The sequence below is a fragment of the Pantherophis guttatus genome, chromosome 3 (genome assembly GCF_059756535.1).
Source record: "Pantherophis guttatus breed Tessera chromosome 3, ASM5975653v1, whole genome shotgun sequence".
Classification (NCBI taxonomy): Eukaryota; Metazoa; Chordata; class Lepidosauria; order Squamata; family Colubridae; genus Pantherophis; species Pantherophis guttatus.
The window spans coordinates 214,109,917-214,131,657 of record NC_142065.1 but is presented as its reverse complement, the minus strand read 5'-3'; the positions used below and the strand labels follow the sequence as shown (position 1 = coordinate 214,131,657).

Here is a 21,741-nt window from a genome sequence, read left to right as displayed (position 1 = left end):
GATTCTCTGGATGCCAAAGTCCTGGAGAAAAAAAAAAGAATAACTGAGTTTGTCTCCTACAACTTCCAAAAAGGGATCAGTTCCCCAGTCCAAACTGAATTAAATTTCAGCCAAGTAGAAACTTGGACACCCAGCTACAGTGGCTTCAATTGCACTGAAGGAGCCAGAAATCTAAGCCCTGGGGGTGGGGGGATCACAGCCAAATAGGGCAAGAATCAAACACGATGTCAAGAGAGAATTCCCCCCCTCCCACACACACACACATCTTTTCTGGGATAAAACACAAATCCTTGATCCGTAATAAAAGACATCCAGAAGAAGGAAAAAAGAACATCTTACAGAATGTACAGCAAACACATAGACTCCAGGTCATACAAGACAGGAAAACAACAATTAAGATCATTGTCCACAGGGGCTCAGAGAAATCTGGCTGATCATCAATTATAGGTGGTCCCCTTGAGGACATCTATACTGTACCTCTGTTCAGGAATTCCAGGAGGGCATCTCTGATGGGGAGCTATCGAATCTCCTAATCAACCCTTCTCATGAAAGTGGTGGTGGGGGGGTTTCATTTCGTCTCTGGCAAATTGGTGTCACAGTTGCCCTATTTTTATTATTGTTCCTTAATTCATTCAGTGTAAGCTGAATGATTGCGAGAACTATGGTAGGTTATGTCTAGTTTAACAAAAAGGAGTTTTTAGGGGTGCCATGATAGGGTTCCAATATCTTCCAATATCTCAGGGGCTGCCACAGAGAAGCGGGGCTGGGGGTCAAGCTATTCTCCAAAGCACCTGAAGGCAGGAGAAGAAGCAATGGATAGAAACTAATCAGGAAGAGAAGCAACCTTGAATTGAGGAGAAACTTCCTAACAGTGGAGAAGAAGAAACTTCCTAATAGCCTGAGTGGCGTAGGAGGCTAATGCCTCCTAAGGCAGCATTTAACATCCAGCTGCCTGCAATTACTGCGAGTTCAATTCTCACCAGGCTCAAGGTCGACTCAGCCTTCCATCCTTTCTAAGGTGGGTAAATTGAGGACCCAGTTTGTGGGGGCAATAAGCTGACTTTGTATAAATATACAAAAGTATGACGGCTATTGCTTAATGCATTGTAAGCTGCCCTGAGTCTCCGGAGAAGGGCGGCATATAAATCAAATAAACAAAACAAACCAGAAACAGTGAGGACAATTAACCGGTGGAACAGCTTGCCACCAGAAGTCGTGAGTGCTCCATCATTGGAGGTTTACAAGAAGAGACTGGACAGCCATTTGTCTGAAGAGCAGGAATGTGCAACCTTGGGAACTTCAAGACTTGTGGACTTCAACTCCCAGAATTCCCCAACCGGGTGTCCCTAGGCTAATGAAGAGAAGGATTAGGGGGTGACACGATGGCATTCTTCCAAGGTCTCGAGGGGCTGTCACAGAAAAGAGGGGGTTGATTTGTTCTCTATAGCTCCTGAGGGCAGGATAAGAAGTAACTGATGGAAACTTATGAAGGAGAGGAGCAACCTAGAACTAAGGAGAAACTTCCTAACAGTGAGGACAATTAACCGGTGGAACAGCTTGCCACCAGAAGTCGTGGGTGCTCCATCACCCTTTCAGGCTTTCAAGAAGAGACTAGACAGTCATTTGTCCAGAGTGGTAGAGGGTCTCCTGCTCTACGGGGGGGGGCTGGAATAGAAGACCTCTGAGATCCCTTCCAACGTTTATTCTGTAATCTGTAACATTTAATGACTGTAAACTGCGACAAAGTTGATTTTGGCTAACTCTGCAGCAACACCCACAAAAACATGTCTGAAGCCCAGGAAACAAGGAAAAGAGAAAGAAAGGACATTCCAAGTGATTCTAATCTGCTTCAATTCCTCGGAGCAGGAAAGGAGGGAGGGAAGGAAGGAAGGAAGGAAGGAAAAAGGCCAACCAGCTTTCCTCATTTCCTGGGCTTAAAAGATGTTTTGTAACTGTGGCAGCATCCTATCTCCAAGGTCATCGCTGCGGTTCTCTCCGATGACCGACTGCCATCCTAGTCGGGGTAGCTGCACCGTAAGCGATTTGCAAGCCCTCCTCCTCGCTCCTTGCTTGCAGATTTCGGGTAGACTTCAGCCAGGTGTCTCTGAATGAGCAGCTTCTCTCCTTAAAGCAGAGTGAAAAACCAGGAGGCTATTTTCTGCCCCATCCTGCAATCAATCATGGCTGGCTGGGGAATTCTGGGAGTTGAAGTCCACCCATCTGAAAGTAATTGTGTCTAAGAAACATTGGCCAGCTGGGGGATTCTGGGAGTTGAAGTTCACCCATCTCAAAGTAACTGCGGATGGCTGGGAAATTCTGGGAGTTGAAGTCCACCAGGGGTGGGTTCTACTTACCTCCGCTACCAGTTCGCAATAGGAGCATGCGTGCGCATGCGCAGATCGTCCATGATGACATCCAAGCGGGTGGGCAGAGCCTCCCACCGCAGTTACTACCAATTCACAAGAACCAGACCGAACCGGGAGCAACCTATCACTGAAGTCCATCCTTCTCAAGGTTCCTGAGGTTGGGAATCCATGCTATGAAGTTAGTATCTGGCCAGTGGCTGCAGCTCAGAGAGTCAACTATGCCCACCTACCCACTCCCAGCATCCAAGAAGAGCTGGAAAAGGAGAAGTTGTGAATGCTCCAACACTGGAAGAAGAGATTGGATAACCATTTGTCTAAAATAGTATAGGGTTTCCTGCCTGAGCAGAGGGTTGGACTAGAAGACCTCCGAGGTCCCTTCCAACTCTACTCTTTACTCTACTCCCTACTCTACACTCTACACTCTACACTCCACTCTTACTCTTACTCTTACTCTTACTCTTACTCTTACTCTTACTTACTCCTACTCTACCAAACCGTACCACAGGACTCTGGAGTGTTGTTTGCATCCGTCAAGAAACTTGGAAATGAAAAAAAAGAAGGATACTGTTTTCCCCTCAAACCATCAACCCAATGGCAGTTTTGAAAAAAATCCGTTTTTTTGCTTTGGTTTTAAAAAAAAAAATGACAAAGGGAACAGAGGATTTAACTAGAGCAATACAATACAGCTGAGTCCTCAACTTACAAGAGTTCGTTTAGTGACTGTTCTGAGTTACAACCGCACTGAAAAAAGTGACTTATGGCTATTTTTCATACTTACGACCATTGCGGCATCCCCATGATCAAAATTCAGAGGCTTGGCAACTGGCATGTACTTATGACGGTTTCAATCCCCCAAGGTCACGTGATCCCTTTTTGCGACCCTCTGACAAGCGACGTCGACGGGGAAGCCAGATTTGCTTAACAACCATATTACTAACTTAACAATTGCAGCAATTCACTTAACAACCATGGTAAAGAAAAGTCGTACAATGGGGCCAGCTCACTTAATCGTCTCGCTTAGCAGTGGAAATTTGGGGGCTCCATTGTGGTCGTAAGTTGAGAACTACCTGTAATTGATTTCTGCAATCCAACAGTAAAACTGTTACATGTTGGAAGCCACAGAGACAGGGGTGAAATCCAGCAGGTTCTGGAGAACTGGTAGCGGAAATTTTGAGCAGTTCGGAGAACCTGCAAATACCACCTCTGGCTGGCCCCAGAATGGGGTGGGAATGGAGATTTTGCAGTATCCTTCCCTCAGGAGTGGGGAGGAAATGAGGATTTTGCAGTATCCTTCCCCTGCCACGCCCACCAAGCCACACCAAGCCACATCCACAGAACCGGTAGTAAAAAAATGTGGATTTCACCACTGCACAGAGACGTTACAAAAAAATTATAATATTGCCCATTTGAAAGTGTATATTTATTCACCGAAGAAGTTGGGAGTCAGACTGGAAAATTAAAACTCCTTGTTCTTTATTTTCACGGAGAGAATTTAGCACTTCCTCTATGCACAGATGCCCGTATGTGCTTGGATTGTGCCTGGCCTGTTTCGAGTCTTTCCCTTCGATTAGGAGAATCTGCAGCTCCTTCTTTGGAATAGCGAGAGGATGAATCCTTGCTGCAAACACATCTCCATCCACAGCACATACTTCTATTTTGGATGTATTTATTTTATTATCTTTCTTTTGCATTCCATGGAAATGCTGGTGCCACAAGAGGAAATCTGGAAGCCACACACACTAAATTAACTCTTATTAAAATCAAAGTACAACATTCAGGGAGTTTTGCATAACACTGAACTGTTTGCAAGTTATGAATCAAAACACACAACTTTGTGTAGCTTCGGTCTGTTAGTCCGTGGGCGTCAATTATTTCCAGGATTAAAGAAATTTAATTAAAGAAAGTCAGGTGGGCTGTTTAATTCAGGTGACGTCTCCCCAAATTCGGTGAGATTTATTTCCGTGTCGCTCAGTATTAAAAACCTGCCCTAATGTTCCTAAAAAAACAAAATAGATAAAATGAAGGAGGAAAAGAGGTATGTTGAAAAGATTTTAATTTTGGTTTTACTAAGAAGACACCAATGCAGGTGTGAAGTTTATAGTATGATCTGCCTGCATGTTAGGGCTGAGATCCTAAACCCAGGTGAAAAAGCATCATTAATTTTAGTATGGTTACTAACTGGGTAAACGTATACAAGGAAGGTTAAAAAGTTATTTCAAATAGCTCCAATGATCACATCTAATTTCATTTTTATTCAATCCATCACATTAAAAAAAATATATACAAAAATCCTAGGAAATTGGTATATGTAGTCCTGGACTTACAACTGTTTGTTTAGTGACAGTTTGAAGTTAAAACGGCATTGAAAAATGTGACTTATGACCGTTTTTCACACTTGTGACCGTTGCAGCGTCCCCACGGTCATGGGACCAAAATTCAGACAAAGTTCAGAAGGAGAGCAATTCCTGAAGAGTTATCCTGGGGTAAGATGGGTGGGCCAATAAATGGGATAAATCAATAAAATCAATAAAAAATAAATAAATTGACTTTCAGGAAAAGCATTTGCTTGCTTTCTTTAAGTACAGCCACACCACCGTGAAGCGAGATGGGTGGCAAACAAATCTAAAAAATAAAAAATATATATAATTAAAATAATTATAATTAAAATAATTAAAATTAAAGTTCCTGGCATACTAAGAAACTGAAACTGTTTGTCCCCTGTGTCCAGATGATGTCCTTTTATACCATAGATCAGAGGTCTTCAAACTTGGCAGCTTTAAGACTTGCGGATTTCAACTCCCAGAATCCTCCAGCCAGCAGAGCTGGCTGGAGAATTCTGGGAGTTGAAGTCCGCAAGTCTTAAAGCTGTCAAGTTTGGGGACCCCCTCCATAGATGAAAGAACACAAATATGCATTTTCCACCTTGTAAGAAGAGAGGGATGCAGCACCTTCCTAAACCAGTTCCAGAAAAAAATAGAGACCCACCGAAAAATACAAGTAGTCCTCCACTTACAACAGTTCATTTAGTGACCATTCAAAGTTACACCGGCCCTGGAAAAAAGTGACTTACGACCGTTTTTCACACTTATGACCATTGCAGTTTCCCCGTAGTCACATTGAGCCAAAATTCAAGACCCTTGGCAACGGACTCATATTTACGACTCGCATTGTCCCAGAGTCACACGATCCCGTTTTGAGACCTTCCGGCAAGCAACGGGGAAGCCGGATTCGCTTAATGACTATATTACTAACTTAAAAACTATCACGGTTCACTTAACAACCATGGCAAGAAAGGTCATAAAAGGGGGCAAAAATTGACTTAATGTCTCGCCTAGCAACATAAAATTTGGGCTCAATCACGATCGAAAGTCAAGGATTACCTTTATATAAATTGAAAGTGGAGATTTAGAAATTTTATTTCCAAGGAAAGTGAGGAGAAGTGGTTTAATTGCAAATGCTTCCATGCATCTGAAGTTAAGCTAACGCTATTCGAAAATATGCAATGTAGAGATTTAAAATGCCGTATTTCCAACAATCAAAATACAACAAAGAGGAAACCACAGCATCTAGAAGAATCGGCAAGTGTTGCTAAAAGCTCTCATCATGTGCTTAAACCAGGTTGGCTAAAGACTTTCCAAGCTGCCTTTGTACAAATTTGGGAAGCTGACAAGCCACAAATGCCAGTTTCTTGCGTGGTTTCTATTCAAAAGCATTTTGCCCAGCCCAGCGGTTATCCTAGCAAAACGTTTAAAACCTGGGAATTGCAAATCAGCACTTGGCTTTCCAAGTATGTTCACCTTTCCCAAAGGGAAAAAAAAATCTACCCAGTTTTCCTTCTGGTCGTTGCATTCGGAACTGGCCGCACCCACGACATTAGGACGGGACCAGCCATTTTGTGAGAGTGCCCCAGAGCCCGTTCCCAAACAGTCGCCTTATTCCCCAATGGGCTTCTGCTCTGTTGCTTCAATTTTCAGGATCAGCAATTTATCGGATCTGTTAACAGCCAGCACTGACTTTAATATCACAAAGGAATATATATATTTCCAATAGTATTTTTCTTTTTTTAATTATTGAAATAGTCAGGAATATCGCCAGGGGGAACAAGAAAAGGAGAAAATACAACTTGCTTCATAAAGCTTCTGTCTTGAAGATTGGATCTGAACTTCCTAGAAATCTATACAGTTCAGGATCTTATACACTCCCGCAGAATAACAAATCAGAAGCGTTTTTATTGATAAAACCATCTATTTGCTTGTCCGTTTATATTATATTACGGATATAATTTCTCCAGTGACTCAACACAGGGAGACAAATGAAAGTTTAACAAATTACTGATCTTTTTATGAACAGGACCCGACTCCACCACAGATAAAACCAAAATTAAAATTGCATTATAACAATCACTCTGAATTAAGCCCAAAGCATTTCATTTGTAAAATCCAGGATATGCATTAATTAAAAAAAAACAAAACTAGTATACTCATAATTATTACTGCAATCATAACAATAGTAATATAAGCTACCATAGAAACGGTATTCTAAGGGTATGAAATTTTGGAGAAATAAATGAGTCGCTAGTTTGCTGATTGCTTCCCAACAGTGACAAAAAACACAACAATTATTGAAAAGTTTCCCTTCAGAATCTCTAGGGAGGATCTGGGAGGACAATGCCGTTTCCTTCACTTGATGGACCTCAACCGTTTCATGTATGCTTCAGGAAATCCTACTTCTATGTATTTAAATTCTAATTCAAATTCAGAAAAGAGCAGGAAGGGACCTTGGAGGTCTTCTAGTCCAACCCCCTGCCCAGGCAGGAAAGGACCTTCCAAATCTGTTATTCTGTTATTTTGAGCAGAGGTTGGACTAGAAAACCCCCAAGGTCCCTTCCAATTTTATTATTCTTCATTCCAAATTCAATTTCTACCTCAGCAAAGACAAAATGGCTTAACATGGCTACTCGGCCTGCAATGTCAGGTAAATCTAAGCATTGAGGAGGGTCCTCAGAACTGAGGTGACCCCTCAAATCTCTTTGGGTAGCTGATGTTTCGAGGTGGCCTCACTTCCTGCAAAGATGACCAGGAATCCATAAAACACGGTTGCCCCCCGGTCCCTCTGTTCAACCAGGAGACCCTATACCAGTGATGGCTAACCTTTTTGCCATCGCGTGCCAGGAAGGGGGGATAGGGGGGTCGAGCGCATGCGTGCTCATACCCATAATTCTAGGCTAATTCTAATTCTCACCCCACTCCTGGCACACAATGGCCCGGTAGGCCCGTTTTTCTTTCTCACCTGGCTCCAGGACCTCTCTAGGCGTCTGGGGAGGGCAAAAACAGCCTTCCCCACCCCTCTGGAGGCCCTCCGAAGGCCAAAAATGGCCCGTTTGACAACTTCCAGTCCCCCTGGAAGCTGAGCTCGCGTGCCCACTGATATGGTTACGGGTACCAGCTGTGGCACGCGTGCCACAGGTTCGCCATCACGGCCCTATACCATTCCAGACAAGTGGCTGTCCAGTCTCTTCTTTAAAACCTCCAGTTTGCCCAGTTCGGGCAAACCGGTAGTGACGGCAGCGGGACACTCTGCCCACCTGCCTAGACGTCATCAAAAACACTCTGTGCATGAGCAGAAGTGCCATGCGCTCGCAAAGCAAGCACGCACACCTGTGCACTACCGATAGAGAACCGGTAGTGGGATTTGAAACCCACTACTGTTCTGGTGGCAAGTCGTTCCACTGGTTAATTGTCCTCCCTGATAGGAAATTTCTCCTTAATTCCAGGTTGCTTCTCTCCTTGATTAGTTTCCATCCATTGTTTCTTGTTCTGCCCTTTGGTGCCTTGAAAAAGACCTTTTTCCTGAAAATAAGACCTCCCCTGATAATAAGCCCAATCGGGCTTTTGAGCGCATGCGCTAAAATAAGCCTCCCCCCGAAAATAAGCCCTCCCCGAAAATATTTAAACACAGAGCTAGAAATCAGGTAAGACGGCAAGAGGAGCCCCATCTTGCTCCATGCGTCCCAAAATAATAAGACCTCCCTGAAAATAAAGCCAAGCACTTATTTCGGGGTTCAAAAAAATATAAGACAGGGTCTTATTTTCGGGGAAACATGGTAGTTTGACCTTCTCATTTTTTTAGGAGCCCCTTAAATATTGGAACACCACTATCATGTCACCCCTAGGTGACATTTAGGTAAAAGTGGAGACACAAACATGAAGAAACACTCACAGCCAGGATGAATAAACTGATGGAATTTAAAAATTTCCCCATTAGCACCACATCCCAAGGAAGCTGTGGAGATCACTCTAGAAAGATCTCAGGAAGCTCCATGAGAAGAAAGACCACCAGAGATCTATCTAGACCTCCCTTCGTTTCAACGCAGGTTCTTCTTCTAGCTGCCTTTTACACTGCAGATAGGACCACGGGGGACTTTTAAGGCCTCTGCAAGCAAGGACCCCTTGAAGAAGCTAACAAGCAACCCCTCCGAAGGGAAGAACTCCATTCCTCCAGTGTCGGCATACCTCTGAAGAACCTGAGATGTTTCTGATTAAGCCTCTGGCCCTCCTCCTAAGCCCAGAGCAGAAACATCCGACCAAAATAATATTACTTTCCCCAAATAAAAGAGCCCTGGACTCTTTGGATTATGGTGCCAAGAAGAGTAACTGCAATCTAGAGAATAGAGAGATAGAGATGATAGAAAGAGACAGAGAGACTGACAGAGAGACAGACAGATAGGTATGGATAGATAGATGATAGATAGATAGATAGATAGATAGATAGATAGATAGATAGATAGATAGATAGATAGATAGAAATAGATTGATGATAGAGATGGATGGATGGATGGATAGATGATAGTGGAGAGATGAGAGGTAGGTAGGTAGGTAGAGATATAGATAGAAAGAAATAGATTGATGGTAGAGATGGATGGATGGATGGATAGATGATAGAGATGAGTGATGAGAGATGAGAGGTAAGTAGGTAGGTAGGTAGATATAGAAAGAAAAAAAAAAGAAAGAGATTGATGATAGAGATGGATGGATGGATAAATAGATGATAGTGATGAGAGATGAGAGGTAGGTAGGTAGGTATAGAAAGAAAGAAAGAAGGAAGGAAGGAAAGAAAAAGAAGGAAGGAAGGAAGGAAGGAAGGAAGGAAGGAAGAAAGAAAGAAAGAAAGAAAGAAAGAAAGAAAGAAAGAAAGAAAGAAAGAAAGAAAGAAAGACAGAAAGAAAGAGATTGATGATAGAGATGGACGGATGGATAGATAGATGATAGAGATGAGTGATGAGAGATGAGAGGGAGGGAAGTAGATAGAGATATTTTCTTGGCACCAGTAGCAGAGAGTGAGTCAAGCCAAGGACGGTTCCTGCCAAAAATAAACCAGCCCTTTTCACCGTCAGCTGAAAAAGGGGGAGAGGAAACCCCCCCCAAACGATATGAGCAGAGGGGCCGAGATGTCATCCTTGCACCCGCCCACATCTGTTGGGGTGAAACGGGAATTCTCCGTCCTTGAGGAGCATCATTTGGCAAACAGCGTTGGGCTGAAGAGCTTCTCTTGCCAAGGGGATAAAAGTGGCCAAAATCACGTGACTTGACTTGACCCTTTCCTTTCCCCAAGCGGAAAACGGCAAGATTTTGCACCAGGGAGTCGATATCGAAAAGGAGATTGCATTTGTAGACAAGCCATTCCTAGTTCAACTATTTTTTTTTTTAAAAAAATATCACTAAGAGGCAGCTGGCAACATTTCCTAAAGAGGACATACAGATAGTCCTTGACTTATTTATAACCATTCATTTAGTGACCATTCGAAATCGGGAGTGACTTAACAACTGCCTTGCTTAGCGACAGAAATTTTGGCCTCGATTGTGGTCGTAAATTGAGGACAACCTGTATGAAGGAGTGGGTGGGGTGGTGCTCCATCTTTTGCTAAAACATCTTCTTGATTTTTAAAGGTGGCCGTTTATTATCTGGAAGCTGCAAATAATAACTTAGCTGCAAATAATAATAGCTAAGCAAATATTGCTTAGCACATTGTAAGCCGCCCTGAATCTCCGGAGAAGGGCGGCATATAAATCAAATTATTAAAAAAAAAAAAATAACGTATTAATCCTACACCCGCTCAGGGCTCTATCTAGCAAGGCTGAATAGTGGCCCGATGCATCGCGATTAAAATCCAATTTTGCTCCTAATGTAAGTCTGCAATTGCATCGAATGACGTTCAGCAGAAAAAAAACACAGAATCTCCATAAAACAAAGAGTTGGCATTCATCAGAATATCTCCCTCGTTTCTCACTGAAATCGAAAAACAACTGGCCATCCCAAAAGCTTGATCAACTATACAAAATCAAAACGGGGCACAAGTGTACTTCAAATTACCGGTATACAAGACCAAAAAAACATTTTTAATTCAAATTCACCTGATTTTGGTCCAGCACAGTTTGGCAATGAAGGTACATATTGTGCTGGCATCTATCCTTTCATTGTGCTTATAATGTTTTATTGCAATCTCTAAAATTACGGAAACTTTCAAAAACTATACTAATAGCTTGTCAACACCTTCAGCCAAATTACACAATAAACTCTTTTAGTAATTAACAATTCCTTTTTAAACAAAAATCCTTTCCCCCCTCCAAAATCATATACATCAGCTTCCATCTCGACCCTGTTTAACATTGCTCCTTTTATCTAGTTTGTTAACTAATACTTTAATATTTTTAACTTTTTAATTGTCCAGATGGTTATTAATGATATTATAAGCCAATCAGAGTTGCTTAATAGAGAGATGGGGGGCATAAATTTAAATTGAATAAATAAATAAATAAATAAATATAAGCAATTTGAAAGCAGAACCAAAAGGACCTTAGAATAACTATTACGGTGATTTATTGAGCATAAATTTTAAATACAATGATCACCAGTGTGAATTTCTGTGAAGGCACAAAACACAGAGATATAGGAAAATATGTGTATTATATGATAAAGAGTAGATAAGATAATCTTTATTGTAATTTGTTACTGTGGGCATGCTGGCACACATTAAAAGTGAAATTCTGTTACCTGAAAGATGGAAATAAAAATAAGCATTTCAATTATAAAAATATAGTTGCTCCAATTAGCTTCTCATATTTTCTTTTAGGTGTTCAGATTATCAAAAAAAATAAATAAATCATCACTAATATTGGAATCTCCATATTATTTCAAGTTCATTTGGTTTTAGCACTGGATGCTATTTGATAGGAAACGCTACGTAATAGGTTTTTACTGTATTTAATTTACTGTGCTTTACCGTATTTAATTGATAACATACAACAGTATTTGATTTATGAAAATAACTGCTTGCTGGATAAATGCATTTTGGGCAGAGCAAAACAGTTTGCCAATTTTGCTAGGAAATCTAGAACAGCATTTTTTTTTAAAAAAAAATATAGCTAAAATACCAGGGAACAATTTGAACTTTAAAAAAAAAACCACGAACGGAAGTGGATTTATTGACCATTTTTACACTTTGGAAAAGATTTCAGCTTAAATTTCAAACCTTTCTAGAATTTGAGAAAGAGTTTAGCAGCTGCTTTTCAGAGTAAGAAATGTGATTAAAAGATGTATGAATCACATTTCTTACTTGGAAAAGGGGCTACCAGACTCCTGATCTTGGGGTGCCATAGACCAACATTTTTTTTTTTTTTGCCTACAACGTGTATTCAAAACTTCAAAATAAAATTTTCTTTCAAAATATTCAAAAAAAGTATTCAGAAAATGAGGAATTTGTATTTAATATTGCATGTTTTGATGGCAGCAAGAATTGTATTTGTACAGTATTGGAAAAATGAGGAAATGCCGAGAGAAGAAGAATGTAATTAAAACAATGTTAGATTGCGCAGAGATGGATAGATTGACATTAAAGATAAAAGAGAAGGAAGATACAGAATACTTTCATGGGATTCGTTTTATAAATGGTTGGATAACAGAAGTAGAAATTAGGAACTGGGAAAGCATTATTATGTAAGCAATTGATCCAGACAATACGTTACTCTTCACAAAGCGCTTATGTATGTGAAATGAAAATGTACAAATAAACTGTAAAATAAAATTTAAAAATTCAAAATCAAACCTCAGGCTTCTTCATCCCTCCCTGAACACAGGCATATGAGGGCGAAGGAAGAAAAAATAAATAAAACTCAGATCTGGATGGGAAACAAGGACTTCATCTCTGGCAGTTGATGGAAGATGTTCCCGAGAGACCCTCAACGCTTTTAACACCAGCAGATCCCTGACCAGGAAGGTGGAGGAAGAATGTTCCTGGAGAACATCAACTTATGTTCAAAGGCCATCGAAACTCCCCAAGAGGTTGTTGTGGATTGCATGCAGACACAAACACACAAGCACACCCTGTTCGGAGATCAAAGGGGCCTCGATTCTAGACAAACATCTTACACTCAACGCACGAAGGGTTTCACACCCTCCTTCTGGAGCACCTGTTTTTGGAGAGTGGCAAAACTCAAGGCAGAAAGAGAAGCAGTTGCTCCGGCCGGGAGGAGACATGGGACCTCCTCCATGTGCTGTGGAACATGCTGGCATGTTGGGCTGCAGAAGTGAGAAGACGAAAGCTGGTTCTCTTTGTTGTGGGCACAAAGGCCAACCCACGTTCACCCAACAACCAAGCTGAGCTCCAAGGCTGTTAGGCCAACCTCCCAACATCTGGATCTCGCTCCAGCAGACACTCCATTACAAGGTTCACCCCAGACTTGTGCAAAACCCAACTGGATGCGTCGGCGGTCATCGAAGCCACCCTGTCAAAAGCTAGGCAAAGAATTTTCACGCGGCTAACGTGTAACAATTGTTTTATTTAAAAATAATGCTTATCGCAATAGAAGAGAATACTTGCAAGTTCAGGGTAGAAGTGTGGGGTCCTTGGTGGGATCTGCAGATAAGAGGAGGAGGAGGAGGAGGAGGAGGAGGAGGAGGAGGAGGAGGAGGAGGAGGAGGAGGAGGAGAGGAAGAAGAAGAGGAAGAAGAAGAAGAAGAAGAGGAAGGAGGAGGAGGAGGAGGAGGAGGAGAAGGAGAAGGAGAAGGAGAAGGAGAAGAGGAAGGAGGAGGAGGAGGAGGAGAAGGAGGAGGAGAAGGAGAAGGAGAAGGAGAAGAAGAAGAGGAGGAGGAGAAGAGGAAGAAGAAGAGGAAGAAGAAGAAGAGGAAGGAGAAGGAGGAGGAGGAGGAGAAGGAGAAGGAGAAGAAGAAGAGGAGGAGGAGGAGAAGGATGGCTGTGGGGTCCTTGATGTTCTCTGAGCTTGGTTGGGTTTGTGGGGGAGGGGGAGGGGGAGGGGGAGGGGGAGGAGGAGGAGGAGGAGGAGGAGGAGGAGGAGGAGGAGGAGGGGTTCTTGGTGCTCTTTGAGCTTGGTGCTTTTCTTCCAGGCATTCCACGACCCAACTAAATGTGTCCTGATACACTGATGATGTTACCTAGTTGGGTCATGAAATGTTGGCCAGAAAACCACCAAGCTCAGAGAGCACCAAGGACCCCCACAAATACTTAATCATGTAGCCGTCTTCCCTTTTCCCCTTAGAAAGGCGGCATTCCCCTGGCACTTCGTTTCCTTAAAGTCCCCTCCCCTCTACAAAGCAGATGGGCTCACTTTGCCAACTACCTGGGGCTTCCAGAGAAGGTTGGACTGTAATTCAGGTTCTCTATCCAACTCTTTAGGACAGTGTTTCTCAACCTTGGAAGCTTGAAGATGGGTGGACTTCAACTCCCAGAATCCCCCAGCCAGCAGCGCTGGCTAGGGGATTCTGGGAGTTGAAGTCCACCCATCTTCAAGCTTCCAAGGTTGAGAAACACTGATCTAGGATGTTATCTCCTCTCTCCCTTTACTTTGCCAATCTTGGCTGTCTTCTCTGCCTTCCTACCTTGCTTAGGTCAACCCAAATGGGGAAGGTCCACAGGAAAAGGAATCTATACTTGGAACCAGAAGGAAGGGAAGGCATTTGGGGATATTCTAAGAATCAGAATAGAGCTGGAAGGGGCCTTGGAGGTCTTCTAGTCCAGCCCCCTGCTCGAGCAGGAGACCTTATACCATTTCAGACAAGTGACTGTCCAGTCTCTTCTTTAAAAACGTCCCGTAATGAAGCACCCACATCTTCTGAATTCAGAAGTTTAAAATGAACACGAGATCGGGGAGAAGCAGAAAACGTAAAAACAAATCAAAACGATTTAAACGGGCTTTTTAATTTAAAAAACCTGTACGATCAAAACTCCTAATTTCTAGAGTGGAAAACGTAGGGAAGGGGTTCTCACCTTCGGCCATTTTAAGGTATGTGGACTTCAACTCCCAGAATCCAACAGTGCTGGCTGGGGAATTCTGGGAGTTGAATTGTGGGATCAACCCACGGAATCCCCCAAGAATGTGCAGGAAAGCCAGTTCAAATCACTCACAAGAGGAATTTAATGCCTCGTCCGTGGAACGTACAGGTAGTCCTAGATATACAACAGCTCATTTAGTGACCGTTTGAAGTTACGACGCCACTGGAAAAAGGGACATGACCCTTTTCACTCTTACAACCGTTGCAGCATCCCGGTGGCCACGTGATCAAAATTTAGACGCTTAGCAACCGACTCCTACTTATGACAGGTGCAGCATCTCGGGGTCCTTTGACTCCTTTTTGCGACCTTCTGGCAAGCCGAGTCCACGGAGAAGCCAGATTCACTCAACCACGTTGTGATTAATTTAACAACTGCGGGCGTCCACTTAACAACGGTGGCAAGATAGGTCGTAAAAGGGCCAAAAATTCACTTAACAACGGTCTCACTCAGCAACAGAAATGTTGGGCTCCATTGTGGTCGTAAGGCGAGGACTATGTTACAGTCAATGGCCGCTTAGATCGTACGTAAAATAAATCAAAACGGAAGAAACCGAATGCTGGTAATGTCACACAGGGTCAGCCCAAAACAAGACACACCCAGAAGGCCTAAAAGTCTGTAGAGATTCTCAGTCAAGTGGCCTCAACGACCCTCCAAAAAGGACGCAAATGCCCAGCTGTCTGCAAGGAATGTAAATCCTTCCGTTCCCCACCCTCCGGTCAGAGCTGAAGAAGCTTCTTGGATGAGAAGCGAAACGTCTTCATGGAAAAAGACAAGGCAGTCCAGTTGCCTCTTGGAAAAAGCTCCTTTGGGACACAAAAGCATCAAGAGCAGAAGTGTTTGGGGGTCCCTCGTGAAATGGTGGGTCTTATTGTCCACGTCTTCTCCATGGCCCAACAGATAGAACATAGAATAGTAGACTTGGAAGGGGATTCCAACTCTATGGTTATACTAGGGACCAGTGACGGTGGGTGGTTCGGAGAACTGGTTAGCAAGGCTCTGGCCACCTCCTGGATGTAACCTTTTTTTTAACCCTCTGCGCATGTGCAAAAGGCTTTGCACATGCGCAGAGGGTCCAAAACAGAGGTGGGTTTCAGCAGGTTCTGACCAGTTCTGGAGAACCGGTAGCGGAAATTTTGAGTAGTTCAAAGAACCGGCAAATACCACCTCTGACTGCCCCGCCCCCATCTATTCTCTGCCTCCCGAGTCCCAGCTGATCGGGAAGAAATGGGGATTTTGTAGTAAGCTTCCCCTGGAGTGGGGTGGGAATGGAGATTTTACAGTATCCTTCCCCTGCCATGCCCACCAAGCCATGCCCACAGAACGGGTAGTAAAAATTTTTGAATCCCACCACTGATCCAAAATCGCAAGTGATACATGCACGCCTGCGCACATTTCCAAACCGGTAGGGAAGGTAAGTAGATTTCACCCACTAGGGACCTTGGAGGTCATCCAGTCCAACCCCACTGCTCGGACAGGAGATCCTATACCATTTCAGCCTTCCGGTCTCTCCTTGAAAGTCTCTAGTGATGGAGTCCAACCTTGACCGTCTTCTTATCTAGCCATGACCCTACGGATGGCAGACAATTCTCTCTCTCTCTCCCGGCTGGTGCAGCCGCACCAAAATAGCCACCACAACTTGGCGAGATCGAAGTCAAAAGAGGTTAACCAACCATAACCCGAACGGCCTCATGATTGACAAAAGAGCTGCAGCCGTTCGCTTGGGCCCGTGGGTGACACTTAAGCTATGAGGCCATCTGCCACCTTCCCAGAAACCCAACACCAGCAGTCCGGTTGCAATGCCAGACATCCGAAGAATGGTGCCTGCTCACCACCGTGTTATGTTCAGAATGAGATCCTCCTTCAAGCCCAGCCCACCGTCTCCTTCACGGAGCCCTGCTTCTAACAGGCTTGAAAGCCAGAACTGCTAGCCCGGTCCTCCTCGTGTTTGACACATACGTGTAGTAGGCTCAACAAATAATCTGGGACATATCGACACGGTTGAAGAATGTCAGAGGTAACGATCAAACCCGCAGACGCAAATCTAAGCCGCTCTCCTAGAGACGTGCATTAGGAAATGAATCTCTCGGAAATCAATGGAATTAGCTTCTTAATAAAGCTGGATGCCCAGTCCTGGAGAAAGGTTAAAGTGAAAGCTCACTCAAAGCGGGATTTTGAGTTTCAAATGTACTTTATACCAGGGGTCCCCAACCCCGGGCCCTGGACGGGAACAGGGCTGCGGCATTCCAGAAACCAGTCCACGCAAGCAAAGTCTCATCCGTGGGATGCAGGTAGCATGCAAAACCACGCCCCTCCGGTCCATGGAAAATCCTTTCTCCATGGAAGTGATCTCTGGTGCCCAAAAGATTGAGGGTCTCTGCCTTATACCTTAGGAGAGGCTGAAGGACCTGTTGGCACAATCATATCCAGCTCTCAGAATTTTGGAATCGTGTTGGGGATATTGAACCCCAAAGCTGAAGATGTCATGGATCTTTCTATCTCTAGGAATGTCCCCATCATCTTAGGCCAGGGGCCTCCATACATGGCCACTTTAAGACTTGTGGACTTCAACTCCCAGAATTCCCCAGGCAGCTGGGGAATTCTGGGAGTTGAAGTCCACAAGTTCTAAAGTGGCCAAGTTAGAGAGCCCTGCCTGAGACAATAGAGGCCACCCTGCACATGAGACAATGAACTAAAACAGCTCCCAACCAATGAAAAATTTGGCCATGCGTCCTAATGTTCTCCTAAAATGTTTGGAGTGCCTTCATTCTCCAAGAACTATTTATGAACCTAATTATTTACTTATTAAGCAAATTTATCCGGCCGCCCAACTCTCACACAGGTGAGTCCAGACAGCTCTTACCACATTAAAAGCCATAAAGTTAAAAAGCCATGTTCAATTTTTGCCTATTCATTTTACAGGCCAATTCGTTTTTGCAAAATAAAAGCTGTAAAATGTGCAGTTTTACAGAAGAAAATGTCTCTCGGCCATTAGAGCTTGGAAGCAGACCTTTAAAACGACCAGAGGGGTTTTTATTTTTATTTTTAATGGCTAAAATTCATGCTTAAACTTACAGAAGGAAGAATATAAAGACTGTCAGAGGAGCCATTTTGGATCTGCCTTCAGATGCCCGTTTGACTTGACGTTCCTCAACTCCAAAGTCTTCGTGTCTCCAGAAGTTCCACCAAAAACAGCTTCTAGTTCTCTTCCCCACGATTCCTGGTCTTCCACGCTGAAGAAGCACGTAGCCAAAAGAACACGGAGTCCTGAAGAACATTCAAACCCCTCCCCCACCAGAAAAGAAATTGGAGACAAAAAAGAAAACAGATCAAATCATCCCCACCCCAATTTGTGACAATGGAGATCTCCAGAAAGAAAATTAAGCACGGGAAGAGGGGATTGTGAGAAGAAAATTCACTCATGGGTTCCAGGGTTGCTTCGATACAATTCTGTGGGATCTTTGGTGCTCTCTTAGTTTGGTTGTTGTTTTTTGCAGATGTTTTCATTACACAAATGAGACGACCATCGTGAATACTGGTGATCATAACGTTACTTAAGTTTTGGTTGTGCAACATCTACAAGAAAACAAGCAAGAGCTCAGAGAGCACCAAGAACCCCTTCATTTCAACCCTGAGCTACAAATATTCCCCTTTACTGATACAATTCTACATTTTTAGACCAAGGGACCTGACAGTTTGGGGTCCTAACATGAAAAGTTATGTTTTTAAACAAAAGCAATGGATTGAACTCAACTGATTCTTAGACAAAGGATTTTCTGGAGACAGCACTTCGGTGGCAAACCACAACCCCAGTGTCTTTACTGAAAAGCAAAGCCGGACACACTGGCAACAGCCCACTGTGTGATGCTAAAGAGAAGACCTCCAAGCTCACAAAACTGCAGTTCCTATCAAAGACCCTGGAAGACACACCCAAAAAACTGCAGAGAAGGGACGCCAACGTCTAAGGAGATTCTCCATCTTCTAGGTCGTGATCATCCCAGAGGTGCTTTTCCCAAAAGGCAACCAGAGTTTCTGCTTTTTCTTCTCATCCGAGAAGCTTCTTCAGCTCTGGCTGGATGGTGGGGAACGGAAGGATCGATACTCCTTGCAGACAGCTGGTCATTTGCATCCTTTTTAGAGAGTCATTGAGGCTCTCAATGCCTCAATCAGAGCTGAAGAAGCTTCTCATCCAAGAAGCTTCTTCGCTTCTTCAGCTCTGAAGAAGCTTCTTGGATGAAAAGCGAAATATCTTCAGAAAAACCCCAGAAAGTCCATCTGCCTCTTGGAAAAAGCACCTTTGGGAAACTTAAAATGCGCAAACTTAACATCGCCCTAAAAGCAAGCTGTTTCCATCTTTGAAAAAAAAAAACTGTTTCCAGAATGTCAGCATCTGAGTTGAAGTGGGAAGAGGGGGGGGGATGGAGCCAAGCTTGAGATGCTGCATTCGGTTCACGCCCTTTGCACGCTCAAAGAGTGTGCAGCCCTGAAACTCTTTGTGCCTTTCTCTATTTCATGGTTTCAACTTGTTCTTGAGGATGAAAAAAAACAACAACCCAAAACGAAGCATTTAAAAACAACCCTTCAACCACTCTGCGGCTAAAGGAGATATGTTCCTCCTGTTCCCATTTCTCAGTCCAACTGTTCCTTTATGCAGCTGTTATTTTATTTTATTTTATTTTGTTTTATTTTATTTTATTGAAAGAAAACAAGGCAGGGGCATAAACCCAGAAACCTCAAGAAATAAATAGGTTGCGTAACGGTTCCCATCCTGAGTTCCCAGCCTCCAAAGGAGAGAACCATGAATTCTTAACATAGACTGAAAAGTTAGCAGCCTACATAGATCAGGCACCTGTTATAAGAAATTCTCCATTTGTTGAGACGGTTCACTGCTGGACGTCAAAATTGCCATGTCTGTCTAGGCGCAAAGCCTCACCTAACCCCTTACGCACCTCTTTTTGCATTTGCAGAATTTTTAGCGCTACCGTATCCCCCCACCCCCAGCCACCTTGGGAATCTTGCAAAGACAGAGATTTAATTTAAAAAAAATTAAAATTATACAACTGCTACTGTTGTCAATTTATAACTGGTCAGATTGAGAGAGGAGTTAGGGACTTTGGCTGACCTGCTGTAGGTGGCCACATCCGAAGGCGCGGCCATGCTCAGGCATCCAAATCACGCCTTCCTTCTTGCTTCCAAGTCTTTGGATTGTGTAGGTGGACAGATTGAAACCTCTTTTTTCTGCACCAGAGCTCTGCCAAGTTCGATGGACTCGATTCTCACTGGATCTCTCTAGGATTACGCTGGAGAAAGCACTTTGCTGCAGAAGGGACTTTAAGCAAAAAGCCCTCCATGCTATAAGAGTTCCTCTGTCCAGTAAAACAAAACAAAAAAATCATTATTAGTAATAATACTTTCAAACCCTTTTGTCTGGGGGGGAGGAGTGTTTCCTCTTTTTGCTGATTTCATTAAATGGATCCCACCTATTCTCAGACGGACATAAGAGGCTTCGTCTCTTACAAATGCACAAAATACAGATGTCTATGGAGATTCTCAGTCATCCAGGTCATGGTTATCCCAAAGGAGGTGTTTTTTTTTTAAAGAGGCAACTGGATTTTCTGATTTTTTCTTTGAAGACATTTCACTTCTCATCCAAGAAGCTTCTTCAGCTTTGATTGAGGCATTGAGAGCCTCAATGACTCTCTAAAAAGGATGCAAATGACCAGCTGTCTGCAAGGAGTATCAATCCTTCCGTTCCCCACCATCCAGCCAGAGCTGAAGAAGCTTCTCGGATGAGAAGTGAAACCTCTTCAAAGAAAAACCAGAAAGTCCAGTTGCCTCTTGAAAACAAAGGTATATTTGGGATACAAAATTCAGGCAGGCAGGTACAACTGTACAAAATATAGGTATGCAGATGCAAAAAAGTACAACATATCAATGGTTACTAAAGTGACAAAGAGCATATAACATGCAATAACATAGCAAGCCATGTTGGTGTCTGTAGAAATAAAATATATCCAAGAAACATAATTTGCAGTTTCTTTATTGCTGCTTTTTATTTAAAATAAAAACAGCTCTGAACGCAAATTTAAATCACAGCTGCTCTTGCCCTACAAGTCAGCTCACGAACCTGGCTTATTTTTCGGAGGCTGGAAATCTAGAACTCCTGAAAACCCCAAATATTAAGTAATCGTCCCAAAATTACAGGAGGCTCCCAAAACTGGACTGGGTCCCTTATGCGAATTCAGTGCTTATGCAATTGAACTCTATATTGTCCTGTAATATTAATACGTTACGTTGCCCTATTATGCAAACCCCAGAACGTGATTAAATCACCACAAACCTTGGCTTGTGGATTTAAGTTCAAAGCGGCTCGTGAGCAGATCCACACCATTTAACAGTGCACAATTACTTGGCAGATATTTCTGTGAATAAATATGATTAAAGGAAACAGATTGCCCAGATTTTAACGAGAGTCGGTTGCATTGAATTTTGGTTTTGGGCTCTCATCACGCCTCTTATCTCTGTCTGAGAACAGGTGGGATCTATTTTCAGCAAAAAGAAACACCCTCCCCCCACCCCACACAAAAGGTTTTGAAAGTATTATTACTAATAATGAATTTTTGTTTTACTGGATAGAGCGTGGAGGGCTTTTTGTCTCGAGTCCCTTCTGCAGCAAAGTGCTTTTCTCCAGTGTAATCCTAGAGAGATCCAGTGGGAATCGAGTCTGTTGAAGTTGGTGGATCTATACAGAGCAAGAAAGGGATCTCAATCTGTCCATCCAGAAGGGACCTACACAATCCAAAGAATTGGACGCAGGAAGGAAGGTGTGACTTGGACACTCACATGCATCGTTGTGTGTTTGGATAAGGCCACCTACAGCAGGTCAGCCAAAGTCCCTAACCCCTCCGTCCATCTGGCCAGCTTCAAATTGACAACAGCACCAATTGTGTTACAATAACAGTTACAAGACTGGCCGAGAGGAGCGGGTTCAATCATTAACACCGCTATTAAAAGCTCAGATCTGCCTTTGTT

The 21,741-nt window shown here is 43.2% G+C and overlaps 1 long non-coding RNA gene across 1 annotated transcript; it reads right to left on the bottom strand.

Moving 5' to 3' along the window:
• Positions 1 to 17,739: 17,739 nt before the first annotated feature.
• Positions 17,740 to 20,188, bottom strand: LOC148114993 (uncharacterized). Its single transcript, XR_015732929.1, has 2 exons — positions 19,832 to 20,188; positions 17,740 to 18,285 (listed from the first exon to the last, which is right to left on the bottom strand). It is a non-coding gene; the product is annotated as an uncharacterized LOC148114993 (long non-coding RNA).
• Between the last annotated feature and the right edge of the window lie 1,553 nt (positions 20,189 to 21,741).